Raw genomic sequence first — 16,633 nt, 5'->3', positions numbered from 1 at the left:
ATATAATATAATATTTTATATATATATATATATATATATATATATATATATATATTTAGTCATAATATATTATATATAATATAATATATATAATAATAGATATATAATTAGGTTCAATGAGATATATTGATAGATAGGTAGATATAGACAGATAAGTAGATGAATAGATAGATTGATAGAGAGGTAGATAGATATGGTCAGATAATAGATGATAGATAGATATATAATAATAATAATAGATAGATAGATAGATAGATAGATAGATAGATAGATAGATAGATAGATAGATAGATAGATAGATAAATATATTAATATATAGATGGAGGGACGGATGGAAGGATGGATAGATAGGCAGATAGATGGATGGATGGTTGGATGGATAGATGGATGGATGGATAGACAGACCGTGGAAGTATTATCAACGGATAATCCAACATATCCACACACAGCAATACAAACAACAAACACACACACACACACACACACGCACACTCACACACATACACACACATAAACACACATAAACACAGGCTGACACGCTCTAAATCCTTAGTACTTTTTTGTTTTCAAAGTAGCAATGTGGAAAGCGGGTCCTGAATGAAACGAACTACACACTATAAATATATAGAATATTGTGTTGGTGTCAACAAGAAACTTGTAAACAATAATAAATGTGCGTGTGTATGCTTGTGTGTGTTGTTGGGGGGGGGGGCGTGTGTGTGTGTGTGTTTGTGCGTATGTCTGTAGTGTTTGGTTAAAATGCGTTGATATTATGTTTTAGAAAAGTGAGAGTTTGGTACTTAATCCTTCTCTTTCGTTACAGGTGTGTCTTGAACTAGAAGTCCCTATAACTATATGATTCTTATTTTAAACCTATGAAAGACAGAAAACAAACAAACACACACACACATACATACATACACACACACACACACACACACACACACACAAACGCCGACACTCACACATTCTTGTTAAGACGCACAGGTGTACACTACACACACGAACACACTGTTGTCACTTTGACACATAACCAACCCAGGAAGGCGACATGACGAGAAGCCATGCATGACACGGTTTGGGACAGTACAGTGACTACGAAAGGCGGAAGTACCTAGTGTTGACAATATTATTTTCTAACAACTTTCCAAGAAAAAAACAATAAAAGCAAGCCTTATTGTAATTAGTATTATTTGACAAGTGTTTCCGACAACCCTCAAGACTTATATATTCACACCTTGGATACTATTATTATAAAATTATTCTCGTCGTATCGTAAGTTTTAAAAAAAAAGAATCAATGCGGAGCTTTCATGAACTTATTGATGCTTTGCATTAGTTAAAATACTAACAATATATACACCTAATTATACGTACCATCACACAAAATTGTGTGTAACATTAAACGCTAAAAGTCTGATATGATTTAATTTAGTGACGTTAGTGAAAACTACAATTCTAATAATATGTATTAAATTTAGTATTAAGGTATCTCGACTTCTGTGGTGAAAACAAACCATCCAAATGGCTGTCTGAAAATAATAACAAAGAACTGGGGACGTCAAATTCGTTCCGTCTATAGATAGTATGCAGATGACGTCACAGCCTTGTTATGTTTCCATCGCGTTGATTGTCTCACTAACGTATTACCAGACAAATTCTGTTAACATATTGTTGTGTCCGTTATATCCGATGGCAGTTGGAACCTTGTCAAGCGATTATCTATATCGTAGCCCTCGTAAAGTTATAGCCTGACACTGACCAAAAAATGACGTCAAAATGCCAGTCTTTTGCCACAAAAGAAAACAAATCGTGAGTTGTATTCAATAGTTCAACCAATGAAATAACTTGTTTCCATGAGCTCTACTAACGACAACTAACTAGACGTTACACTGCACAAACCAAAAAATGACGTCAAACTGCCAGTGCTAGAGGGTTCTAGCGTAGCCATCGTTATGTTATAGCCTGACACTGAAACCCAAAAAGACTGGCATTTTGACGTCATTATTTGTTTGTTTTTATTTTTTGCACCGTCTAGTGAGTTGTCGTTAGTAGTGCTCATGGAAACAAGTGGTCCCATTGGTTGAACTATTGAATTCAACTCATGATTTGTTTTCTTTTGTGGCCGAAGACTGGCATTTTGACGTCATTTTTTGGTCAGTGTCAGGCTATAGATAGTTCGAATATCTTTGTTATTGTTTTTTTGCCATCTGCGTTTATGAGTAATTCCCACTAAACTGTATGAACCAGACTATAAACGACCGTGGTTACACACAGTTTTGTGTGTTGGTCCGTTATACTTCCGGATGGCAATGTTGTGAACTTCATAGCCAAACGCATACTATCTATAAGTTAACGATGGCTACGGTATAGTTCAACCTGACACTGGACCGTGGCCTTCGTAAACTCATAGTCTAATGCTGACCAACATATGAGGTCAAAAGACAAGTCTTAGTACTTACTTAGCTGGCTATAGATAGTATGCGCTTGGCTAAGAAGCTCATAACATTGCCATCCGGAAATATAACGGACCAACACACAAAACTGGTGTATCCATGAACGTTTATAGTCGGGTGAATACAGTTCAGTGAGCATTACTCATAAACGCGGATGGCAAAACCAATAGCAAAGACCTGAGTGACGTCATCTGCATACTATCTATAAGTTAAGTTCAGCCTGACACTGACCAACAAAATTACGTCAAAAGACAAGTCGCCGACCACAAAAGAAAACAAATCGAGAGTTGTATTCAATAATTCAACCAATGGGATCATTTGTTTCATTGAGCACGACTAACAATAACCCAAACAAGTGTGTATGAAAGGTGTCAGACAAGCAAGAAAGAAAAATACAAGAAAAAAAAAAAACACATTTCAAAAAATCAGTCCACCTCGACGAGAAATCGAAACCTTAGACTGTTAATCAGAAGGTCTGAGGTTCAATCCCCAGTCGAGGTGGATTGATTTTTTGGGATGGTTTTTTTTCCTTATATTTTTCTTTCTTGCTTTGTTTGGCACCTTTCATGCACATTGCTCCCTAGTTTCTAAATGAATAACGATAACCCACAAGGTGGTGTACTAATCTATAACTATAGGACGTCAAAAGACAAGTCCTTGTGTCAGGCTTTAAGTTAACGAGGGCTACGAGTATCATTATTATTGTTATTATTATTATTATTATTATTATTATTATTGTTATTATTATTATTATTATTATTATTATTATTATTATTATTATTATTAATAATAATAATAATATTATTAATGTTTTTTTAAAAATGTTATTAGCTGAAGAAGGATTTTGAACCCCAGACGTTCGGTGTAAGGCATTTTGTTCTTTTTCTAACTTATCCCAACCAGCGACCACCTGAGCTCTAGCCCTTCGGTCTTGTGCCATGACGCAGAGGACGTATTTTGTAGTTGTTGTTTTTTTGTTTGTTTGTTTTTTTTTTTTTTGTTTTTTTTTTCAAAGCTGTTTTAAATTCATTTTTGTTCATTACTTTTTAAAACCCAAAATCTCCCATCTAACCATTTATTGTGATTCACCTTTTATGTGGAGACAGTTCTGGATGTTGGGGGGTTGAATTTTTTAACCACAAATACCAAGCTTGGGTTTGATTTCTATAGATATTTCTATAGATGGAACAAAATTGATGTCACTCAGCTCTTTGTAATGGTTTTTATCCGACGTGCATTTATGTTATCCCGTGTGGTGTCCGGGGTCCCTCAACTGAGAGGGTCAAGAATAGCCCAACGCCAAGCCAGCGTGTGGTAAAAGGCGACTAATGGTGTGTGATTCCCCCATCTTTGAGTCACCTGGATAGAGAAAATGTCATGGTCTCAGTGAGCAAAGAGCTACTCGACTATGCATAAAGATATATGTAGAATGAGGCCCCAGAATTTACTAGTTACTATAAGTGAAAAACAATTAACGATTTGTTTACAATGAAATAAAAATAATGATGAAATTTAATTAAAAGAGATAAACAGTGATCGTGGCAGTTACAAATAGAGATATGAATATTTTACGTAACTTATGATAATATGTCAGGTTCGTAAGTTTACGTTTCCAGGCAGTGATGGGCTTGGATGATCTATTCCTCTGATAACAGGATCGGACTCGTAAAATTCCACTTCCAGGCAATTGGTAAGGGGTTATTATGTAATCCTTGACAGCGGGCTTGGGTTTGATCCTTGAAGATTATACAATCAAAGTTAAAAGCTCCGGCGTCTTAATGGTGTAGATATAATTAATATCTACAAAGTCCCAAAAGATAAAAATCTTCCAGTATATAGAAGGAATAGAGCGACTGGCCGTCCGACATAGATTGTGGAGAGAAAGTGAGTGTCAAATGTTAGACCTATCAGCTTTTATAATAAGTGGCTACGTGACAGAATGTAGAACGAAAAGTATTCACTAATTAGAAATTAATTCGAGGGAAGGCTATAAAAGGAAAGACGATCTAATATTAGAAGGTAAAGTTTATCTAAGCCTACCGAAATATAACTGGAGTGAGATGAATTCAGTTCTTAATAAAATAAAATTTAATAAGATAATTGTGAACAACCTTTACTGTGACACCCCCCACCCACGTTTAAAATATACTCTTTAACCATTATGGGAAAGATAGATTTTACAAACGGAAGTAAATTTACTATCATGATACTCTAGCATTAATCCATTGTTATGATTTGTGCTACAATTAAATTATTTATTAACTAGACATGGAAATGTTTATATTAACGTAGGTATATGAATGGGTGACAATAACAATGAAAGATTGTGATTACAAATCATTGTGATGAACAACATGATGGCAATGTGATTACAAATCATTGTGATAAACAATAGTGATGGCATGAAGCATGATTTAAGTCGATGATATGAAGGTAATTTACTGAATGAAATGTAATCATACCGTTGGTCATGGGACACAGACTTTACTAAAATGTAAATGGAATATTGACATTTCAATTATTAATCATAAATGAGTGAAAATTCATAACAATAATAGTAAAGAGAAGATTTCCCAAATCATGAATGGGTATGGTATATATATCCAAACAATACTCAATGTTACATTAAGTTGGGTCATCATGTTTACAAATAAAATTATCGAATTTGTGCGTTCTGATTTGGCATAGTTTGCGAGGTAACTAACAGTATGCATGGGAGGTTAAGTTATACCCTTCTCACGTGTTTACACTAATCGAGAAAGTAGGTCGGCGTGAATATTTTCACAGCCTGGTATGTGAGAGATACTGAAAGTGTAATTTTGCAAAAATAGACTCCACCTTAGTACTCTACTATTATTCATTTTGTTATTTCTTATGTACGCGAGTGGTTTATGGTCCGTTTCGACCACAAACTCTTTTAGCAGTAGATATCTGCTGAATGTCTTTAAAGCAAAGACGATGGCCAGTCCTTCACGCTCTATTACAGAGTATCGTGATTCTCTGTCCAATAATTTTCTGCTTGCATATAAGCAAGGCATTAGAGTTTCCTCATGTTCCTGTAATAGTACACCTGCGATGCCCTTATCAGACGCGTCAGTTCTTACAACAAATTCTTTTGACATGTCGGGTAATTTAAGAATTGGTTCTGAACAGAGTAATGCCTTTAATTGGTTAAAGCTATTCTGACACGCTTCTGTCCAAACAATTTTGTTCGGTGACCCATTCTTTGTCAGATTTGTTAGCGGTGTCGCGATGTGCGCGAAGTTGTAAATGTATTTCCTGTAAAAATTTAGGAGCCCAAGTACTTTGCGTACTTCTTTTTTTGTCTTAGGTGGTTGCAATTGTGCGATTTTTGTTTGTTTTTCTGTCTTTGGTGTCTGTGTCCCATGACCAACGGTATGATTAATCCTGCATTTGAAGCTTCGATATTAGTAAACATAGGTTGCGACACTGTGTCTCTATCAAAATATTTTTTTAGCATATTTGCATGGAATGTCTTTGTTGTGTTGTTAATTTTAATCTCGTAATTAACATTAGATTTTACTGCTGTTATTTTGAATGGTCCTTTCCATGTAGCTAAAAGTTTACTCGAGTCATCGGGTAAGAGTATTAGTACTTTGTCACCAATCTCAAGTTTTCTTGACTTGCTTTTTCGATCGGAGTATTCCTTGTATTTCTCTGCTTTTTTAGTGACGGATTCCTGTGCTAGCTTACATGTGTCCTCTATTCTGTCTTTCAGGTTTCTTACATATTCGTAAGCAAACATAATTTCGTTATTGTCCTCCTCATTCCCTTTACAAATGTCGGCTACTATATTGATCGGGCCGCGAGGTGACGTCCATACATCAACTCAAATGGGGAGTAGCCTGTAGATTCTTGGGGTATTTCTCTATATGCAAATAGGATTGCTGGTAAGTATCTGTCCCAATCATCTGGTTTTTCTGCTGACACTTTTCTTAACATATTCTTTAGAGTGCCATTAAATCTTTCACAAAGACCATTTGCTTGGGGGTGGTAGGGAGTTGTGAATGAGTGTTGGATTCCCATGAGTTTCATGGTTTCATGCATCATATGTGATGTAAATTGGGGTCCATTGTCCGACAGTATCTCATTTGGTATGCCTATTCTAGTAAAAATTGTCATCAATGCTTCAGCTATGTGATCCGATGTAGTTGATTTCAATGCTATCGCTTCTGGCCACCTGGTTGCGTAATCGACTAGTGTTAGTATGTGTGTATGGTTTCTATCTGATTTTGTTAAAGGGCCTATAATGTCAATTGCAACTTTTTGAAAAACTTTTTCAATAACTGGGGTTGTCTCTAATGGCAATCTCGGTATTTTGCCTTTTGCGACTCTTCTTTGGCATGTGTCACACGATTTCACATATTCTCGGACGTCTTTAGTAATTCCAGGCCATGTGAAATTCTCGGATATTCTCTTCAATGTGGAAGAGCTCCCAAGATGTCCAGAAGTTATTGAATCGTGCGCTATTCCAAGGATTTTGTTTCTGTAAATACTCGGCGTGACCAGTTGTTTAGCTATTTTGTTTCTTTTCCTATGTAACCTGAACAGAATATCTTTTTCAATGATGTATTCAACTTTTGATTTCGTCCCTTTGTTTGCGATATTGAAATATGAAGTTAAAGTCGGGTCCTTTTTCTGTTCTTCAATGAACGTGTTCCTGTCAAATTGTTGTGGTTCAAGAGAAATAGTCATTGGCTTCTCTGTTGTCTTAGTCATCTTTCTTGTTTCTGCTAGACAAGCTGTTTCTTGGGTTAATGACCATTCTTTTACATCTGTTGGGTTGTCTTTAAGACCTTTTATATTGCCAACAATAACATCAGCGACGGGGTTGGGAAGTATACAGCATTCCACTATTCCTGTATAGTATGGGGTTTCTATGTACACGTTAGCTGTTTCAAAGGTTTCGACTGTGCCACTGAATGTGATGCATTGTACCGTTTTTCCAGTTTTGTCTTCGTCATTGATCAAAGATGCTTTTATTCCTACTGTACTGCATCCTGTGTCTCTCAATATTTTGCAATCAGTTCCATTAGCTTTGCCTTCACAAAAAAATAGCGATCCTGATTTGTGAGTTTGTGTTAAAAGTGACATACCTTTCACGCAATACACATTTATATTTTCTCCTGACATTACTCGTGTCTGATTGTTTACACTTGTTTGGAGTGATGCATTTGCAGTTTCTTTTGGATATCCCACGATTTTGTAACATTTGTCTGCTGTGTGGCCTTTCATTCCACAATATTGACATTTAATTATAGGTTTGTTGGTTTTCTTATACTCAGTATTATTGTCAGTGCTATTTCTTGTTTTGTTTTGATAGGGTCGGCTATGGTCTCTATTGAACTGTTTGTTCCATGGTTTGTTACTATGATCATCTTGTTTCACTTGCGTGTTCCGAGTGATTGATCGGCTCTTCTATTTGAGTACTGAACTTTAGGTGTACCTGGACTCTGAGCAGCAGCAGCGTAGTATGGTTCCTTCAATGTTCTGCTAAGGGGTGTCAATGGATGTGCGCTGTTAAAGTTTTCTGCGTAGATTTTTAATTTGTCCAAGTTTTCTGGCTTTCTCTCTTTAAAGAATGCGACTAAATCTGGGTTGCAAGCTTGATAGATTCGATTCTTCAGCGTGAGATGGTAAAGGCCTGCAAAGTCGTCTTGTTTAACGTTTGCCAACTCAAGCCACCGATTTAGAAATTGAGTAATTCGGTTCACGAATGTATTAAAGTCTTCTCCACTTTCCGGTTTTGCAGTGTGAAACCTTTCCTGGTAACCATCTTCCGTTAATCTAAATCTTTTTAGTAGAGCGTCTTTAATTTTTCCATAGTCATCTGCATCTTCAGTTGTTAAGGTATAGAAAACTTTTAGCGGTTCTCCAGATAAGCAGTTAATCAAGGCTGTGGCCCATTTGCTTTCTGGCCAACGATAACCTTTAGCCTGAACTTCGAATCGGTGTAAGAAGGATTCTAGGCAGTCTGAGCGTTCATCGTATGTTGGCATGCGTGGAAGTTTCACGAAAAATTCATCACTATTATTATGTTTTCTTTCATGACCGGTTTTTGTTTTTTCAATTTCCAGCATCATTTGGGTCCTTTTGGTTTCTTCTTCTGCTAAAGCTATTTGTCTTTTTAGTTCCCTTTCTTGGACTCTTTCTTCTCGTTCTTCTCTACGTATTCTTTCTTCGTGTTCTTTTTCTTCTCTACGAATTCTTTCTTCATTTTCTTCTCTACGAATTCTTTCTTCGTGTTCTTTTTCTTCTCTACGAATTCTTTCTTCATTTTCTTCTCTACGAATTCTTTCTTCTTTTTCTTCTTTTATTTTCTCTTCGCACCATGAAAATATTCTATCCTGGGGTATTTCTAAGTCCTTTGCGAGACTTAAGTATCTTTTATATGCTTCCATTTTTGCAATAAATTAGTTACGATATTTTATATATATTATATTGACAGGATACTGTTACTGACTGTTTTATTTATTTACACTTACTGGAATGAACTGTTCTATTTTTAGAAATCTCTCTCTCTTATTTCAACTTATTATGTATGTTGAATTTGATGCCTTTTATCGTTATATCTTATAAAGCAATTGGTCAATACAATGCGGAGTTATGACTTGAGTCAATAACAATGTGTCAATCGCGTGTACTCTAAACTATGTTACTACGAAAAATGTATCACCAATGTGTGTGACTCGTCGTTAGTTTGTGTACAATTATTCGCAATGACGCTAATATACTAGAGTGTGATAACAATAATAGGATGCCAAAATAATCCCAAGTTATCTATCACTAAATATAACACGACGGCTAGTAGACTCCTTTTATTATTATTTAGGTTTTAAAGACTCACTTTTCAGAACATAATATATAAGTGGTTTTCGGTAACAGTAGTATGCCAAAAATGTATTTAAAACAAATCATTATGCAAAACAAATCACGATGTCTATAGTTACTATGTGATGCCCAACTCATGTAAAAGAGAATAATGAAGGATATATTTACCAACTCAGTTCGTGGCTGGGACCTCTCTCTTGTTCAATGGTTGTTCAACAATTGTAATTAGGCATTGAAGAGTGTTTAACAGTGATGTCTGAAATACAAAACAATAAAATATCGTAAGATTTACAATAGTTACAAAATGTGTTCACAACACTGAGTGATTGGATGATAGGTGAATGAATCGTTATGGAATGTAAACATATTGAAAACAATTCATGAATGAGGCAAACAACAAAATGAAATGAGTGATATAAAAAACAAAGTGGACAAGGAATGAATGAATGAATGAAAAACTGAGTGAATAGATGAATGAATGAATGGATAATGTATGAATGAAAGAATGAAGGGAGGAATAAATGTATGAATGATTGGATAAATGAGTGAATAAACGAATGAATGGATGAATGAATGAATGAATGAATGAATGAATAAATGAATGAACAATGAATGAATGAATAATTTATAAATGAATAAATGAATGAAGGAATGAATCAATAAAATGCTATTCAATTTGAATGAAAGAATGAATGGATAAATTGCTATTCCATTTAAATGAAGAAATGAAAAAGAGAAAAAAATTAATCCTGTAAATAGGGAGTTCAATTAAAATATGATCAAGTGGGGCAATTAAGAGTTTTACAATTTAAACTTTAAAGTTAGATGAAATAGATATAAGTAACTAAATAAATTCAATTCTTTATATGTGTCCCCTCCAAAATGTCATGGTCTCAGTGAGCAAAGAGCTACTCGACTATGCATAAAGATATATGTAGAATGAGGCCCCAGAATTTACTAGTTACTATAAATGAAAAACAATTAACGATTTGTTTACAATGAAATAAAAATAATGATGAAATTTAATTAAAAGAGATAAACAGTGATCGTGGCAGTTACAAATAGAGATATGAATATTTTACGTAACTTATGATAATATGTCAGGTTCGTAAGTTTACGTTTCCAGGCAGTTGATGGGCTTGGATGATCTATTCCTCTGATAACAGGATCGGACTCGTAAAATTCCACTTCCAGGCAATTGGTAAGGGGTTATTATGTAATCCTTGACAGCGGGCTTGGGTTTGATCCTTGAAGATTATACAATCAAAGTTAAAAGCTCCGGCGTCTTAATGGTGTAGATATAATTAATATCTACAAAGTCCCAAAAGATAAAAATCTTCCAGTATATAGAAGGAATAGAGCGACTGGCCGTCCGACATAGATTGTGGAGAGAAAGTGAGTGTCAAATGTTAGACCTATCAGCTTTTATAATAAGTGGCTACGTGACAGAATGTAGAACGAAAAGTATTCACTAATTAGAAATTAATTCGAGGGAAGGCTATAAAAGGAAAGACGATCTAATATTAGAAGGTAAAGTTTATCTAAGCCTACCGAAATATAACTGGAGTGAGATGAATTCAGTTCTTAATAAAATAAAATTTAATAAGATAATTGTGAACAACCTTTACTGTGACAGATGGAAACTGTTTGTCTGTGGCCTATACCCTGACCCAGGGTGGAAAAGGCAATGATGATGATGATGCACTTATGTATTTGCAGATCTGATGACCCCAATTCATTATGGGCGCTCATTCGTGGCCTTCGTAAAGTTATGGCCTGACACTGACCAAAAAATGACGTCAATGTGCCAGTCTTTTGCCACAAAAGAAAACAAATTGTGAGTTGTATTCACTCGTTCAACCAATGAAATAACTTGATTCCATGAGCACTACTAACGACAACTCACTAAGCGGCGCAAAAACCAAATAATGACGTCAAACTGCCAGTCCTTTTGGATTTCAGTGTCAGGCTATTACATAACGATGGCTACGGCTCATTGTTGTAGAATGACGCAAAATATTGTCCTTTACAACAATGTTAAATTAGGCCCATAATTGCGTTTGGATGTCAGACCTGCATATATACGTCGTTTTTATCCAATCATTTTTATGAGCTGTTCTCACTACATTGTAATAATCAGAATTTAAACGTTCAAGGTTACACATAGTTTTATGTGTTGGTACGTTATATCCGGCTGGCGGATGTTATGAGTATTTAGCTAAACGTATAGCATTGATTGGTGATGTTAAAGAATAGGTAAACACTAGTTCATACCTCTTAAATTGCAATTAACTTTAAGTCCAATTTTCTTCTTTTTTTAACTCTAAATTAATTTTCCTGGGTCCAATTTATCTCAACACAACACCGTTTTAAAACAACCATTTCATTATTTGTTGAGGTTTTTTTTTTTGTTTTTTTTTGTTTTTTTTTTTTTTGTTTTGTTTTGTTTTTTTTTTATTATTGTTTTTTTTTTATTATTATTTATTTATTTATTTATTTATTTATCTATCTCACTCGACGTGTTCGTATTTACAAGTCCGATAACCCAGTTCTTTATTGGCTCATTGTTGTAATGGAAATCTCAAAAAATGACGCAAAATATTGTCCCTTACAACAATGTTAAACTAGGCCCAACAGTCAGTCCTGCATATAATTATATGTACACATCGCTCTCACTCCAACATAAGATGGGGCACATTTTGTACGCGGTAGTACCCGTGCCTTGTTCAGTGGCGATTTCAAGCTTCCTTGAAAATGATCTTTACAACGCCATGTATTATTGATCTACTAATATTCGATTGGATTGGTTCAATATCAACTGAACACATTTCTGTGTGATGTGGTGTGTTGTGTGCTGTGTTATGTGTGAACGTGTGTGTGTGTGTTATGTGTTATATGTGTGTGTGTGTTGGCCGTATTTATTAGTGTATGAACTACTGCTGATATCATTTCCATTTCAATTGAGTTTGTTGACAAGGCAGTCTATAGATAGTATGCGCTTGGCTAAGAAGCTCATAACATTGCCATCCGGAAGTATAACGGACCAACACCAGGGTGCCATTTTGGCCCTTTTTGGGGCCAATTCCGAGACTTTTGGCCCTTTTCAAACACAGCTGGCCCCCCATATATCACTTGGCCCTTTGGCCCTTTTTTGGCCCCTTTTGGAGAGTGATTGCCCCAAACGAACCCAACTACATAGCCTTTAGTTCAAAATGAATTTTGTTCAATTTATCCACATCGAGAAAATTGATATGTGCATGCACACATCGATATTCGTAGTATTACTGATTCGAGTGTTTGAGACATTCATTGATCTGACACCAAAACCCTCCTCGACCTGTCTCTGCAATGAGCTTGCATGTGCTGAGTGCTGATTAATTCCACGAGGCAAGGAATCTGACAACGGACAGCGATGACTTGGAGTTCGGAAATTGAGAGGGGGGTTGCGTCCGGTCGGCACTTAACACCGCCCCCTCCCACTCCCCCAAATGCCTGTATGATTGAAAAACAATGGAACTGCCTTGTTCGTGGAATTTGGGTACAAGTTCACAAATGAATGTAGTAAATATGTACTGGGATTTGTAGCCAATGAACAGCAACGCCAAAGTGTGGAGGAAAGGGTGCGTCACACCAAAGAAAGATGCTTGTCCATGTTAGAGGTTGCTTGTGAGCAAGTCAAACTAAGACTTCCATCGACAAAGGACATGTTCATAGGACTCAGTCAGCTTAGTCCAACAAAAGTCCTTAACTAAGTGGACAAACCTGTATTCAGCAGCCTACCGTTCCTTCATTTGGTTAAATCAGATTTTGTAGATGATCAATACAGACGTCTCACTTTTATTTTTATTGACTGGTCAGATGTGGAAGCTTTCAAAACCACAGGACTCCCAAGTGACACCCATAAATTTTGGTTTGGAGTTATGAAAACACCTGGATTTGAAGAGCTAGGTCAATATGTGATGAATTGCCTCATTGTTCCGAGCAGTAATGCAGTCATCGAGCGTGTCTTCTCATTGGTAACAGCCACAAAAACAAAGCCCCGCAACCGAATGGGAGTACTTTGTCTTGATGCAATAATCAGGATCAAATCTCATCTTCAGCAACGATCCAAATGCTGTAAAGATTTTGTGGCCACAAGCAAGATGATTGCACTCCATAACACAAAGGTGTTGTACACCAAATCAGATGAGAAGGATGAGGAACAGCAGGAAGAGTGCATTCAGCAATTCCTGTAGATTGGATAACGAATATTTAAGTTAAATGTAAATACTTTATTTTCTTTTCCACTTTGAATGTATTTAAACGTAAATAGAACTTTATTTCAGAATTATTCGTTCGTTCATATAAGTTGTGATTAATTGGAATAACATAGAAACGATTGAGACATTGAGTATTTTTATTCTCTATTGTCTTCTGGCACTTTTCTACTCACTTCATATCTTGTTGTTACCAACATAAGTGCCTGCTCCACTCACTTTTCTGAATTAAAAATTCACCCCATACACCGGAGCATACTCAATGTCTCAATCGTTTCTATGTTATATGTTTGTGATGAGAATATTGGCTATTAAGCTTAACTGCTGGTCAAAATTACTTCGCGATGGTGGCGAACGAATCGGCGATCTCAAGAAGTGGGTGAGAGAGGGATCTAGAAATGACTTTGGGTTTGAAACGAATATTTTGTGTTCGTGGATAGCTCACACGGTAGAGCCACGCTCTCACCTGCCAGGCGGAGTTGTCGTACCAATAAGGTCGCAGGTTCAAACCCCACCACCGCCGCGAAAAATTTTTTTATTCTCTATTGTCTTCTGGCACTTTTCTACTCACTTCATATCTCAATGAGCCCATAACGGTTTAGGTTATCAGACCTGTAAATAAGTATACGTTGATAAATCCATATTGCAATAATAGAGGGCATAGACTTATCACCTCTACTCATTTGGTAAGATGCAGGTAAATCTCGGTTCTTCCAGAATTCTGCGCACTCTAAAAAAAAAAAAAAAACCCACACAAAAAACATTTTTTTTATAGTATTGGCCAGAACACTCGTCCGTGAAATATCCACCAATAAAAATCCCCCCCCCCCCCTCAATAAAAAAAACAACAACAAAACAAAATAAAAACAAACCCAACACCCCCCCCCCCCCCCCCAAAAAAAAACAAAAAAAACAAACTTAGTTGTGTCGAAAGTTAATGAACAATGAATTTTTATTTATAGAGAGAATTTGCACTCACATTGTTCAACATTAATCATGACGGGAGAATTATGATCACCTTAAACTGAGAATTCAAAGGCAATTCTTGACATCACCCCCAATTTTAGGACCTTGCTGGGGTTATAACTATACCTTAAAAAAAAAGAAGAAGAAAAAACGATTTTAAAAAAATCCCGAGTCCTCCAGTAAGCGTTCATTTCCTGAATAAAGATCTGAACAAGTGTGTATGAATGGTGCCAGACAAAGCAAGAAAGAAAAATAGAAGAGAGAAAAAGCATCCCAAAAAAATCTGTAAATCAGTCTGCCTCAACTGGGGATCTAAACCTTCTGATTACCGGTCAGACGTGCTACCATTACACCACAGAGGATCCCGGTGGTTGGGACAATTTTAATACTTATAGATGATGTCACTCATGCCGTTGTTATTTTATTATGCCATCCGCGTTTGTGAGTAATTCTCACTAAACTGTATTAACTAGACTATAAAAGTTCATGGTTACACATAGTCTTGTGTGTTGGTCCGTCATACTTCCGGATGGCAATGTTGTGAACTTCTTAGCCAACTGCATACTATCTATATTCTTCACAAGGGTACACGTTTTAACGCTGTGAACCCTCGCTCGCAACAAACAACACACACATTGAACGCGAGAGGACGAGGACGAAGACATTAAATTCAGTTGTTCCGCGGTCCATATTTCCCGATATATATATATAATAGGCCAAGATAAGATAAAGTGTTTGGCCTTGTCTTTCAAATAGAAGTTGCTGATAAGTTTGAATGGCGCCCTCGTTGTCTTTTTCATTGCATTGCCTCCCATTGTTCAACAACCTAGCTTGAAAATATATAGCACTTGGCACCATTATGTGCTCGCTGGATTATATGCCTATCAGTTTCTCTTACGAGATATTAAGTGTGTTAACCGACGTGCACGTATTTTCAGGTCGTATAACCGAGCGTTATTATGTGCTCGATTTAAATGTGTTGTAGTTTGCTCGATTTGAGAATATGTTTTCATTACAGTTAATGAGCCCGTTACAATTTGGATTACCAGACCTGCAAATATAAACACTTTGGAATTTTTACTTTATTTGTTATTTTTGTTGTTGTTGGCCAAAGAAGGATTTTGAGCCCGAAACGTTCCGTATTTGGTATTTTGGTCTATTTTAAAATATGTTTTGAAGCTGTTAAATCAAAAAAAAATTGTTTAATACTTTTTACAGTCCTCAGGTTCTATCTCTCTAGTATCACTTTGACTTGCAGTTGATCTTGTGGGACATTAATTGTGCGGCTAGGTGGTCTTCTGGTATGACACTCGCTTTCGGATCGGAAGGTCCTGGGTTCGAGCCTCGCTCAATGCATAGTTGAGTCCTTGGAAAAGACTCTTTTCTCACATTCTCTCACCGTACTCATGTGTAAAATGAGTACTTGACCATCAACAGCGTTGTCTCTGTCGGGAAAAAAAATTGTAATATCCCCTAACAGGCGTTATGTCTCGTTCTAATTGTTACATGTTGCTGTTGGTCAGAGACCCTTAGTAAAGTGCTGTCAGCACATTTAGTGGATATTGCGCTATATAAAAGCTCTAGTTTCTTTGTTTTAAAAAAATAATAAAGTAGTAATAAATCCAATTGGTTGTCACACATACATTATCCAACACATTCTCTTGTTTCCCATTCATTTTACTCAGATGGTTATCCAGCTTCCTCACCCTCTGGATTATAGTATGGACTACTTTTAAGAGCTTTTTTATATAGCTCAATATCCACTAAATATGCTCAAAGCGCTTTACAAGGGATCCCTGACCTACCGCAACAAGTAACTTGTCGAACTAGACATGAAGCATGTTAGGCAATATTACAATTTTTTTGTCCGATGGAGAGAACGCTGTTAATGGCCAGGTACTCATTTTACACCTGAGTACGGTGAGAGAATGGTAGTAAAGAGACTTTTTTTCCAAGGACTCAACTTTGCGCCGACCGAGGCTCGAACCCAGGACCTTCCGATCCGAAAGCGAGTGGTCATACCACAAGACCTCATAGCTGCTAATAAAACTGGATCAAAATGGATATTAGGGTGACAAGACCACATAACCGTACAAAAAACCTT

The 16,633-nt window shown here is 36.3% G+C and overlaps 1 protein-coding gene across 2 annotated transcripts in view; it reads left to right on the top strand.

The window, feature by feature from the left end:
* The first annotated feature begins 1,029 nt into the window (after nucleotides 1-1,029).
* LOC144957370 (uncharacterized) overlaps nucleotides 1,030-16,633 on the top strand; it is a 25,462-nt gene continuing 9,858 nt past the window's right edge. The window contains exon 1 of one of the 2 annotated variants that reach the window (XM_078888578.1): nucleotides 1,030-1,275. The gene's annotated coding sequence lies outside the window, so the exon portion shown is untranslated. Of the gene's footprint in view, nucleotides 1,276-15,343; nucleotides 15,468-16,633 lie in introns of those variants that run through there. The other variant, XM_078888579.1, reaches the window with a different exon arrangement.

The sequence above is a fragment of the Berghia stephanieae genome, chromosome 11 (assembly GCF_034508935.2).
Source record: "Berghia stephanieae isolate SIO BIC M18660-M18661 chromosome 11, UCSD_Bste_1.3, whole genome shotgun sequence".
Lineage (NCBI taxonomy): Eukaryota > Metazoa > Mollusca > Gastropoda > Nudibranchia > Aeolidiidae > Berghia > Berghia stephanieae.
Note: the sequence above shows the minus strand (reverse complement) of the source record. Positions and strands in the feature narration are given on the sequence as shown.